Source organism: Hylobates moloch, unplaced genomic scaffold (assembly GCF_009828535.3).
Source record: "Hylobates moloch isolate HMO894 unplaced genomic scaffold, HMol_V3 SCAFFOLD_8, whole genome shotgun sequence".
Taxonomy (NCBI): Eukaryota; Metazoa; Chordata; class Mammalia; order Primates; family Hylobatidae; genus Hylobates; species Hylobates moloch.
This window is the reverse complement of record NW_026652283.1, coordinates 71399994-71412733: the sequence shown is the minus strand read 5'-3', so window position 1 is coordinate 71412733 and position 12740 is coordinate 71399994. Positions and strand designations below refer to the sequence as shown.

The following is a 12740-nucleotide window of genomic DNA, read 5'->3' as shown; positions in this document are numbered from 1 at the left end:
TAGAGGTTTTGTTATATACACCATTAAAGTCTTCGGGGACCCATCTCAATATGTTTTTTTCATCTTGACTTAAATCCAACTCTTCTTGTTTCCTTCTCCATCAAACCACAGCAGCGCCCCCCCCGCCTTCCTTTTGTCAAGGGGTGATGGACAATAGATGATAGCAACAGTTTCTATGGTAACAGCATCTGAGTCATCTCCTTGGAAACCTGCATAAAGGCCTTCCATCTCCAGACCAGCTCAGTGCAACTTTGAAGGCCTTTGTTCCCTTGAATGGATCAGCATGGGGGAGCAAGCTCTCCCGGGGTTTGGCCACTGCAGTTTCCTTTGGTTCCTGATGCCCATGGCACTTTGGATATAGAGTTGGATTCAACCAAAGGTGGGGGAGGGTGGGACCTGGAGTGCTTTTCTCAGCCTAGCCCTTGGCCAGAATGCATTGTCCCTAGTCCAGCACCAGATACCCTGCAGATTTAGCCAATAGATGTCTCACTTTTTAAAATGTCCATATGACTCAGCCAGGCTCCCACAGTGACCATCTATGGACCAAAATAAAGCAATGTCTCATGTGAACACAGATGAGCTGGGTATTTTAGTATGGTCACGAAGAGAATCCTGAAAGAGGGCACCATGGGGCAGCTTGTAAGAGTCCATTTCCTTATGGTGTCTTTCAAATGCAGCAGTTTTGTTACTTCAGTGAAAACAGAATGGTTTCCAGCAGCTAAGAGGATTAATTCTCGTCATCATCCACACCAAAGAAGAATCACAAACATGTCCATTGTGCTGCATATTTTGGAGATCATTTTCATATACATGAGTTCAATTAATCATCTATTCAATGGTTGAATATGTGTTAATTTGAAAACTACTATGTGCTGCACAGGGTATTGAAATTTGGGATACGATCATGAGAAAAACAGACATGGTTCCTGCTCTAATGAAGTTTACTTACAAATAAGAAAAACAAGTGCTAATCAGATAATTATGCATGAGTGTAAACATTCAACCACGATCTACTCTGAAGGAGAGAGTCCACTGTATCAGTGGGCACAAGAGGGGGATTTGACCACTGGGGACAACTTCCCTGAAGAGGTGATGGATGAGTAGCAGTGAATGGGCCTTTTGCAGATGAGGAAGTAAAGACTTTGTAGGTTGAAGAGACATCCCTATGGTCACACAAACTGCTAAATGACCAGTCCAGCCCTGGAATGTGAACCCAGGAATGGAGCAATCAAATCCCATGCCCTGTCTGTTCCCTTGTTCTGACTCTCAGAGCACTGCCTAGAGTCAGTCCTAGACCAGGTAGCCAAAGAGTGCTCTCCCATTTCCCCTTTCAGGGCTTATGTTGTCTTCAGAAAGGTTCTTCCCAGCTTCTAGGACCAAACCAAATGTCCATTTTCCTGAGGGGACAGTTCTAGGAATTTTCTGTTTATACAGACATCCTCCTCCAAGGCGTTATCTGATCATTGAAGTTAGCCTTCCTAGGGATGTTGACCTTTAAATACAGCACTCTAGGAGGCTAAAAGTTTTGAAGTACCTCTTCCCTCTGAAAAAGGATGGAGATAGGTTAAAAAAGAATATCCACTGATAGAGTATAGGCTTTAGGAGAGAGATTGTTTTAGCCAACATTTGGAAGCAAAGCAGCAGCAGGCGGATCCATTTCATTCATACTCTGGGCCCATCTGGTTCCCTGTAGTTACATCTCCATTTAAGGGGCAAAGAAAGCTGTATTGTCTCCTCCTCAGAGGATTGGGAAAGCCCTCCCTCCATAGTCATTGGGAATAAGTGAGTCAGGCAGGGGAAAGTGGGGTGGGGTAAAATGGGACCACCCCTGTGCAGCAGTTGAGGGAGCTGCTGTGTGCACAGCTCTATGGTGATGCAGTGGATGTCCATATTTAGGCATTTGCCTACTTGTTACATTTTTTTAAACAAGAACTTAAAGGTGGCAGATTCCCCCTGGCATGTGAAGAGTGTGTGAGACTACCTTTCCACCTATAGCTTGAGTTCTTCCTCCCTCTTATCCCTTTGTGGATACCATTATCAGCCAGACACCTTTTTCTTGAGCTTTTGTAACCCAAAAGCTAACTCTTCTGCCTCCTGCCTTGACTTCCCAAGCATACTGGAACTTTGACTCCTCCCTTCCTCTCTGGATCACTTGCTGTAAAGGCACACCCTATCATAGCCCCACTGGGACTGCCTTGCCTGTCATACTTCCAGGGGAGGAGACTTTAGGTACTACCTGCTGTGCCCTCTGTCCTGAGCTTTCTTGTTTGTTTGTTTGTTTGTTTGTTTGATAGTGTCATGAGACCACCACCACAAAAATAACCGTTTATAAATTCCTTAGTATGAACTCAGCTAATGCCTGTGGCCTATGAGCTGTGTGAATAGAGGTAGTCTGAGTACAGCAATATGGTGTCATGTCATCTTTGGCCTAAACAATCCTGCTATCCCACTAGGCCTTCTCAGCTCATGTCCTGCTGCCTCTGTCACATCTTCCCTGAGTTCTTCAAATTCCCACAGCCCATGCTCCCCATGCCATTCACTTGCCGTCGTTTTCCACTACCTTGTCATTATGAGTCAACGTTTTATGTGTCCTTGTCCTGTTTCTTCAGAGAGAACGTGAAGATCATCTATTACTGAGCAAAAGGGGCTCATTTCCCAATGTACTAGAAGCCAACACTATGACACTGGGTTTTTAAGAAAATAAAAGCTTTATATTGAAAGTTAACTCCCAAGGAGACAGGAGTCAAGCTCCAATCTGTCTCTTCAGGCTGAGTTTATTAAAAAAAAAAAAATATATATATATATATATATATATGTGTGTGTGTGTGTGTGTGTATATATATTTGAGACAGGGTCTCACTCACTCTGTCACCCAGGCTGGAGTGCAGTGGTATGATCATGGCTCACTGTAGCCTTGAACTCCTGGGCTCAAGTGATCTTCCCAACTCAACCTCCCAAGTAGCTGGGACTACAGGCATGCACCACAACACCTAGCTAGTTATTTGTTTGTTTGTTTGTTTGTTTTTGTAGAGACGAGGTCCCACTATATTGCCCAGGCTGAACTCTTGACCTCAAGTGTTCCTCTCTCCTTGGTCTCCCAAAATGTTGAGATTATAGGTGTGAGCCACCACAACTGGCCCAAGGCAGTATATTTATTAGAAAAGGTTCAGGGGGTAAATTCTTTTTTCTTTTTGTTTTTTTGTTTTTTTTTTTTGAGACAGGGACTCATTCTGTTGCCCAAGCTGGAATGCAGTGGTGCAATCTCGGCTCACTGCAGCCTCAGCCCTCAACCTCCCAGGTCCAAATGATCTTCCCACCTCAGCCTCCTGAGTAGCCGGGACTATAGGTGTGTGCCACCATGTCCAGTTAATTTTTGTATTTTTTGTAGAGAGGAGGTTTCACCATATTTCCCAGGCTAGTCCCAAACTCCTGAGCTCAAGCAATCTGGCCACTTCCTCCTCCCAGCATGCTGGCTGGGATTATAGGCATGAACCACTGCATCCAGCCCAGGGGGTGGATTCTGAGATTAATGGATGATTGGTAGAAGGAAAGGGGAGGTCTGGAAATTCCTTGGGCATGCACAGTTATCTCTGCATGTTGCCTCGTGGATCACATGTGCAAATTCAAGGGGAGGTAATACGAAGCATGCAGCAGAAATTCAGGCTGTGAGGTCAGCAAGTCCATTCTGTGCACTCTAATTGGCCATCTTGGTTCCAATAGATTTCAGTAGTTATTTTATCTCGTAAGTGGAGGGAGCTTCAGCAAGTTGTTTCTTTAATTATCTGCCATCTTGTGAACTCAAGAATTTCTATTAATCCCTGGTTTCTTTAACCCTAAACTGTGCATGGGCCATGCTTTCTCATATATTGGTGTCCCTCATAGCTGTGTATTCAATATAATAGCCACTAGCTAAGTGTGGCAACTTAAGTTTCAATTCATTAAAATAAAATTAAATTAAAAGTAAAATTCAGTTTTTTGGTTGCACTTGCCACGTTTCAAGTGCCCAGCAACTGTATGTTCAGCAGCTATTGTATTGGATAGCACAGGTGTAGAATATTTCTATTATTACAGAAACTTCTGTTGGGCAGTGCTCTTCTATAGCACTTGGTATATGCTGGTACATGCCTGGTGCCTAATTGGTCTCTGCTATGGTTTGAATGTTTGTCCCTAACAAAACTCATGTTTAAATTTAATTGTCACTGTAACAATATTAAGAGGTGAGACCTTTAAGAGGTGATTAGGCCAAAAGGGCTTTGCCCTCTTAAATGGATTAATGTCATTATGGAGGGAATGGGTTTGTTGTAAAAGGGCGAGTTTGGCCTCCTCTTGTTCTCTTTCTCTCTCACCCTCTCCACACTTCTTCCTTCCACCATGGGATGATGCAGCAAGAAGGTCCTTGTCAGATGCCAGCACCTTGATATTGGACTCCCAGCCACTAGAACTGTGAGAAATTTCTGTTCATTATAAATTATCAGTCTCTGATATCCTGTTATAGACGCAAAATGAACTAATTCCTCAACAAATATTTACTGCCTGAGCCCTCAAATTAAGTCTGTTTCTCATGGGTGAAGCCAAGGGTGGTTACAGATATAGAAGAAAACTTATACTTTGCCCAATTCAGTTATAAATTGTCAGAGAGAAAACACTAGAAAAACAAGGAAAAAAACTCTCACTTTTCATCCTTAGAAGATCAAAATAAGCAAGATTAACCCTGTCTAGTTCTGGCCAACCACATAAGTGAATGTTTAAGCATTCCCCTTAATCCTAGATTTTCTAGCTATAACAGTTTTATCCTTGACTTCTGTGATGCTGAGATCTAAGGAAATGTCACTGCCTTTGTGAATATAATGATCTTTTGAGAAAAATGCAGTTTTTTCAACATAAGCAGACTTCTGGGTTTTTTTTCTTTTAAACATCTCTTGATTTTTATATTTCAAGCCAGTTTTTTTCTTTTGTAAATGTTTTTGCTGACACAGATGAGCAGTTTAGCTGAAGATTTATCTTTTTTAATGCATGAATCCAGAAAATAAAAAGCAGGCATATCCTATGACAAGGAAATGATGATTACTATCTTGGGGAGATAATGTCACCTCCTACAGAGGCTACTTAGTGTTTGAAGAGGGGAAGGGAAGATAGGATTCCTGCATTCTGGAGTGGTTTTTGATGACTTGGCTTTTCCATCTGTAAAATGTACTTTAAGAATCATTTTCTTATTTTTTGAGTAATTGTTTTTGATGAAGGATGATGAAACATTTGTATCATTGTCTCTAAATGCTTTTTAAAGTCAGTGCCTCGTTTCAGCATCTCGCTCTGGGTCTTGACTATAGGTTCTTGGTCAATACCTATGGATTGTTTAAGTCTTCATTAAATGTGCATCATGTAACTGCAAGGCCTTCTTCTTGTATCAGGGGCTATAGTTTATAGAACACAGGCAAAGGGCTGGGATATCTGGTGACCAAGAGCAGTTTAGGAGGATGCTGTTGGATGGGATTGACATGAGCCATCGTGTGTGAATGTGCAAACATGAGTGTTACCACTGCCCCATGTGACTAACCCTCCCCAGCAGGGGCCAGTGGTTTTAAAGGGCAAAGCCATGGGCCTGCTAGATGATGACAGAGCACGAGAGACATGGAATTCAGAGCTAAAGCTGGCAGGCTGGCTCCTCCACCATTTTGCTGAAACATGTTGGCCATTTTAGGGTAAGGAGTGGGAGGCCTTGAGAATCTCATGGATGTGTTTTCTATGGTAGTTAGCATGTCATGAGAGGATGGGACTGGTGAATGTGTACAAAGGAGAAGGGACGTGAGGAAAGTGTGCTCTAAATTAACTACTACAATACTTTATAGTATGCCATAGTTTATAGTATATTACAAATTATACTCTAACTGTAGACAACTATAAGCTGGGAACAGGGCAATGCATTTTACCAGTACAATCTGTGGTGTGGGTGGTGTTATCCTTACCTTGCAGATAAGAAAGATTGAGGCTTGGATGTTTAAGTGACTTCTTGGCACTGACACAGCTGGTGGATTCCTTATCTGGGATTTAGATTTAGATCTTTCTCCAAGTCCATATTCTTTCTATTATTCCTTCTTCCTCTCTAAAGAGGCTCTTTGTGGTCCATTTCAGTTTGGACATTCTTTGATGCTACCAAATGTTTTCTTCAAAAGGTCTTTCAAGAAGCGGTTAGAGCTCCAGGAATAGTACAGCTTGAATGTGCTCATCAGTTAAACACATTCACATCTCCCTTGGGGCTGCGGAGTCAGGAGGGTTAATTAGCATCTGTCAGGCAGTTCTAAAGTACTTACAAAGGCTCACAGATGACCTTGAGGAACATTTTATTTTGAGGTGGCTCCTAGAGTTTGTTTTATAGATTGGTCACTTTCCACCCCCCTCACCCCAAACTGGGAGCTTTTAATTTCAACAGGTCTTTCTCCAGAAGCTGCATCTTTGCTGCAATTTCCTGTTCCAGCTGGCCCTGGCCAAACTGAATTCAGTGTCCTAGACTCTTCCCCAAACACTGTTCTCCTCTCTTGTGGCACCTTTTACTGTTTCAGGTCAGGAGACCTGGATAGTTGGCCCAAGGTAGGGATTTCAGATGTGTAGGTTATTTGCTGCTCCTGATTTTTTTTTTTTTTTTTTGTAAGATAGGTAATGCATTGCTCTGAGCTATCCACATTCTCTGATTTCCTCTCTCTGGACTTTCCACTGCTATGTGTAAGGTGCTGATCAGGGCAGGCATCTCAGCCAAAATGAGAGCTGTAATCAATGGCCATGGAACAGCAAGGTCAGATGGATCCTTTAAAGAAAGACCTCTGTAGCATTGTGAACTCACTGGCAAAATCTAGTCTCACAAACAAGAGAAACGTTGGTGGGGGCGGGGGTGGAAAGAAAACCATGCCAGTGATTATTTTCTGCTTAAGCACTAACCCAGTCTTTATGGGTAGGAATAAGGGAAATAAAAATTGGGTAAATTGATGCTGGGTGCGGTGGCTTATGCCTGTAATCCCGGCACTTTGGGAGGCTGAGGCGGCAGATCACCTGGGGTCAGGAGTTTGAGACCAGCCTGGCTAACATGGTGAAACCCCATCTCTACTAAAAACACAAAAATTAGCCAGATGTGGTGGCAGGTGCCTGTAATCCCAGCTACTGGGGAGACTGAGGCAGGAGAATTGCTTGAATCCACAAGATGGAGGTTGCATTGAGCCAAGATCGTGCCACTGCATTCCAGCCTGGGCAACAGAGTGAGACTCTGTCTCAACAAGAAGAAAAAAAAAAAGAATTGGCTAAATTGGAATAGAGATAAGCAGACAGGGGACAGATAGCATCCTCAGCTCTCCCCATAGTCCAGGCTATGAGAATATATCTGGCATCATTACAGAGTGTCTGAATGATTATTTTGCTCTTCTGTCTTCTGATGTGTTGAAAAACACTCCTGCAATTGTTTTCCTTACATTGGCTTCTGGGCTGAACTTAATCTTCTAATGGATTTTACTCTGTTTCCAAAAGGTCTTTATAACATTCTAACTCCTTGTGAGTCCTTGGGATTTTCCCTTGTTGGCCAAACCCTGCACCAATTGTGGACACTGTTTAATTTACTGTCTCCTATCAGACTGCCTGTGAAGATTAACTGTACGTGAACAACAACATCACTCATTGTACTTGGCCACATTTGCTTCACCTTTCTCAACTGCAGTGTTTTCCTTCCTCGTCTCTTAGGCACACACACATACACAAATGCACATAATTTGTTAATTCCTCCTCTCATAGATACACACACACGAATGCGCATATGTACATATATGAAGTAATGCAGTCTCCTATCTCTTAAGAGCAGAATAGTCGATGTTGCAAATGTCATTTCTCATGAAGTCTTAGGATCTGAGTCTTGAAATCCCAGGGACTCCTTTTGTTTGTTTGTTTCTGGTCATCTTGAAGCAGATCCCAGAGTTGCTTGTGAATGTGTCCCTCATTAAGAAATCACTTCTTTGAGATGATCGCTTAGTGATTCCAGACCCTTTAATCATTTAACAGTTCTAAGTGCCAACCACTTACAAGGCATTCTCTTCTCCAAGTTATTCCTAAGTGAAACTGACTTTTGTTCAGGCCTTTCCCAAGAATTGGTCAGAGGGCTAGGGTATTAGGGGTGAGAGGGCTACATTGGAGGGGAGATAAAGAATAGAAAGGGCATATGGGTGTCCATGATAATAAAAAATTAGCTCATTACATAGCCAGCCACATTCATACTTACATCATGCCAAGTGCAGCAGAACTTTCTGGTTGGAGGAATATTTAGAAAGGGAGCATTGCCCAGAGCTTGCCAAATGCAGGGGAGTTGGTACATTGGGAGGGCAGTGGAAGCCAGTGGGCTTCTCTGTTCACATCTGTATGTGATTTTTCTAGAAGTGCTGCTGGAGGTAGCTAATGAAGAGAAAGAAAGCCAGGCCCAGACCAGGCACGGTGGCTCATGCCTGTAATCCCAACACTTTGGGAGACCGAGGCAGGTGGATCACCTGAGGTTGGGAGTTTGAGACCAGCCTGCGCAACATGACGAAACCCTGTCTCTACTAAAAGTACAAAAATTAGCTGGGTGTGGTGGCAGGCACCTGTAATCCCAGCTACTTGGGAGGCTGAGGCAGGAGAATCGCTTGAATCCAGGAGGCAGAGGTTGCAGTGAGCCGAGATCATGCCACTGCACTCCAGCCTGGGTGACAGAGCGAGACTCCATCTCAAAAAAAAAGAAAGCCAGGCCCAAATCTGGTACACATGTAAACACTGTCAAAGGCACTGTCATCTGTAGTGGTAGTCGAGGGAAGAGGAGAGGTGGCCATTGGCTGCATGTGTAGTATCTTGAGGCCTCTGTGGCAATCTGAGCACTATGGGCCACAGTGAGTATAACCCAAAGTTCCTGGACCTGGCTTAGCCTTCATCTCTTCAGATTTTCTCTACTGGCTCTAGACGCTTCTCTTTTCTATCCATATTTCAGAGAGGACATTTCCTGCTTTGAGCAACTCCATTAATCAAGTGGACAGATTTATTGCTTTGCTTTTTTTTATTTTAAATGCCATAAATTGTCTCGGCTAAATTTTGAGCCTTATTTCTGATCATTCTCCAGTGCTCATTTCCTCCAAATATACCGGCCTGTTTGCCTTTCCCCAACACTGCAGGTATCTAGAGCTTTCTGCATAAGTGCTCACTGCTCAGTCTCCCTCAGCCCTCACATTCCCCTCCTACCTAGTCTATCTGGCAAACCCTAGTCACCCTTTCATTTTATCACATAGTATTTATAACATGGAATCATAATTATTGGACATCCATCTTTTCTCACTTGTCTCTGAGCACCATGAGAGCAGGAAACATGTCTTAATTATTTGGGTGCCCTGCTTGTAAACAGTGACTCCTTACCCCTGTATCTCACACCAGGAATATGAATGGGATGTGGGGAGGTGATGGTTGGGGGAAGAATTATTGTAAGAACATTCCAAATGGGTGGGAGACATAGGTGCATCTTATCTGGAATCTTTTCCTCCCATGGAATCCACCACTACTACTCCCAGCTCTCTTCTCCTTGCTTGGTTTCTCATATTGACATGTAATGGTCCTCTGTGGTTGTATGTGTCTTATCTCCCCTGGCTTAACTCCCAGCTCCAGATGTCTCTCTCCCCATGGGCTGAGCCCTTAACATGTACGGTGGAAATTGCCTGACAGTAATGCCTGTCTGAGCTGTTGCAGGCTTGGGTGACGTTCTGACAGCCATTGGCATTCATTTGGTGTCATCTTTATTTCTTTACACTGCTTCCTATATGTGAGCTCTGAAGGAGGGTGAGAGTGCCCATAAACCAGTCTAGCACTGGAATAAGTACGTGGGTCTCTCTAGGATTTATCATCATTAAATATTGAGATTTAAGTGGACTTGATACAGAGTCCATAACAAACAAATAATCTTGAGGTTGGCAGGGTGTATTATGGGGTTCACATTGTAGGTGGGATAATGTCTGGTTGGTTCCATTAGGACCTCTGATGGCTGATTTTATGTATAAACTTGAGAGCCCTTTCCCTCATCTTGTAAACCTCATCGTATTATTCAGTATCGCCAGCCTCACCATTGCTGAGGGAGACTAGAAAAGACAACCTGTGGCCTCCAGTAAGGTTGTTGGGTTATGATTCTCATCATCTGGGACAGAGAGCTCCCTATTCATACTCAGGTAGCTTCTCTGCCACCACACCCCTGTTGTACTCTCATCTTTTGTGAGTTAGATTGCTTTGGTTGACTGATTTGAACAACGTTTTCAATCTTTTGAAAGACTATCCCACATCCAGAAAGGCATTCCTAAGATGTTCCTGGAGTTGTAAATCAGACTATTCATTGCAAACCCTTGAGAGAATGTGCTCGTTTCTCTCTGTAAGCACAGCAGCCTTAACAATACAAATCTAGTTTCATATTTACATAAATAATATTAGGATGCTTGCTAGTGTCTGATTTTCATGAGTCTTTCATTTTTTGTGATTACTTTTGAAAATGTTTTGTTCAAATTTTATACAATAGTTTGACTTTGCCATTCTATATGTGTGGAATTTCATAAATATAGTTCCATTATTTAGTATTTATATGATTGTGACTTGGTTTTTATATTTTGTTATGGAATTTAACTGCATATGAGATTATTTTTCTTAAACTGCTAAAAAAACTATTAAAATGTACTTTCAATTATGTTCATAGTGTGTAAATCCTCACAGTTACAAAGCCACAAAGCAGTAAAAGAATTTTAAATGTTTTTAAAAGCATTAAAACATTAACATGTGCATTGCAGAGTTGCAGATCTTATTTTTAAGAAAAGTTAAATTTCTTAATTTTAATCTGGCTTACATAAGGTAGGGTGGATTGCATTATAGAAAGAAATTTGGCAGTTATGTTTCCTAGTTTCATTTATTCCCCATGTATTTGTAGTTGTAAAAATCTGTACTCTGTTGTTTTCTCCTAAGAAACTAAGATACTCTCAAAAAGTGTATTATCTAACAGCTTACTTATTCCAATCAATTGTTTGGGTTTTGTCTTCTTTTAGAATCCCTTCTAGTGTCTCTCCCTTTGAAAATATAGTGATGTTGTTTCTATGGAAACAATGATGTCATGGGTATGAATGGGGCTTTAGTGACCACCAAGAGTGCCATATATCAAGGCAGTGATAGAGCCCAGCTTTACCTATGAAGCTGCTAATGAGGGTCTGTTGTCAGAAACTTGAAATATATACGACCGAGACGGAAGTAGATTTATGTAGCAATTCTGGACGGCCCATATGGAGTGAGTGTGTGTTTGTGAAGCCATGTGTATGTGATTGTGAAATACATCCCTCCTTCACAGTTTGACTTTAAATCATCTGGATTCCCAGATCTGTAGGGTGGGAACTTGAAACCTATGAAACCAAGTCCTCAGTATCTATGGAAGGAATGAGGGAGAAATATTTGTCCCTAGGGCTTGGTATTCAGAACCGTCAAGCTTGTAACATCAGCGTTAATACAAATAGGAGCTTTGTAACGCATGTAATATACAGACATTACTATAGAATAGATATACCTAATTTAACTTGCCTGTATTTAAATGTTCTCTAAATATAGATGACATTTGATGACTAACACATACAAGTTGTGACTAATTGATCAGAACCAGAGACATATTTAGCAGTGTACCTTAACTTATATATCCAAAGAATGTGGTTCTGCCCAAAGAGGAAAGAGGTTGTCTGAAAAGGCTAAACTCTTAGTGATCACACCCACTTTTTTTTGCTGCTCCTTTTTCAGAACTGCATCTAGATCTTGCAGCTCACTCTTTTGACTATTATCAAGGTAGATGATTTTTTTTAGTAGCTAAAAGTAATTTGGAACTGAGTATAATGATTGACTATCTTGATAAGCTCATCCCAATTTTTTTGCTATTCCAGTTAAAACATGAGGTGTGGTTACAAGGTAATGAAGCTGATAATTATGTAGTTTATATATTGGTTTTAAATATCTTCTGAAGAGATGATTTCCTCAGAGTTTCAAGCAATAATTATTTCATTAGAATTTGTTATATTCCCAAGGTGACCAATATAACAAATTAGAATTTGTTATATTCCCAGGATGACTAATATAACAAATTTTTATTTTTATTTTTTGGCACATTACTGCCAAAGTGCCTTGAAAGTTAATGTTTATTTGGAGATATATATCTTCAGGTGTACTTGGCAGAAACAACCAGTAAATCTCATTGTTCTGGCATCAGAGAGTGAGGTTCTCCATATAAATAAAATTTCCAGGGAACTCAAGCTTTCCCCTCTAAGCATGAGTCCTATCTTTCAAAATTAATAACATTTAATTACAATATTTTACAACCTTTCTTGTTCCCTTTTTCTTAAACAATATCCTGATGTTACCTTCTATGGCAGCAGGGAGTTTGCAGATTCTTAATGTGCAAACTTTTAAGAATCTTGAGATGGGAGATTACCCTGCATTATCCAGGTGGGTTCAATCAAATCACAAGAGTCCTTATAGAAGAGAGGCAGTAGGGGTCAGAAAGAAAGAGAGAGAGAAGGCAGTGAGATGACCGGAACAGAGGAAAAGGTGTTAAGATGCTATGCTGCTGGCTTTGTTGATAAGGAAGGGGCCAGAAGCCAAGGAATGCAGGCAGCCTCCAGAAGCTGGAAAAGTCAAGGAAATGGATTCCCCCCATAGCCTCCAGAAGGAACTCATCCCTGCAGAATCAT

The 12740-nt window shown here is 41.6% G+C and overlaps 1 protein-coding gene across 4 annotated transcripts in view; it reads left to right on the top strand.

Moving 5' to 3' along the window:
- Positions 1 to 12740, top strand: part of LOC116473317 (uncharacterized protein C1orf226) — a 312082-nt gene that overhangs the window by 178098 nt on the left and 121244 nt on the right. Inside the window, exon 1 of one of the 4 annotated variants that reach the window (XM_058441987.1) lies at positions 11253 to 11299. The exons of the other annotated variants lie outside the window; for them this stretch is intronic. The gene's annotated coding sequence lies outside the window, so the exon portion shown is untranslated. Of the gene's footprint in view, positions 1 to 11252; positions 11300 to 12740 lie in introns of those variants that run through there. 4 annotated transcript variants of the gene reach the window in all.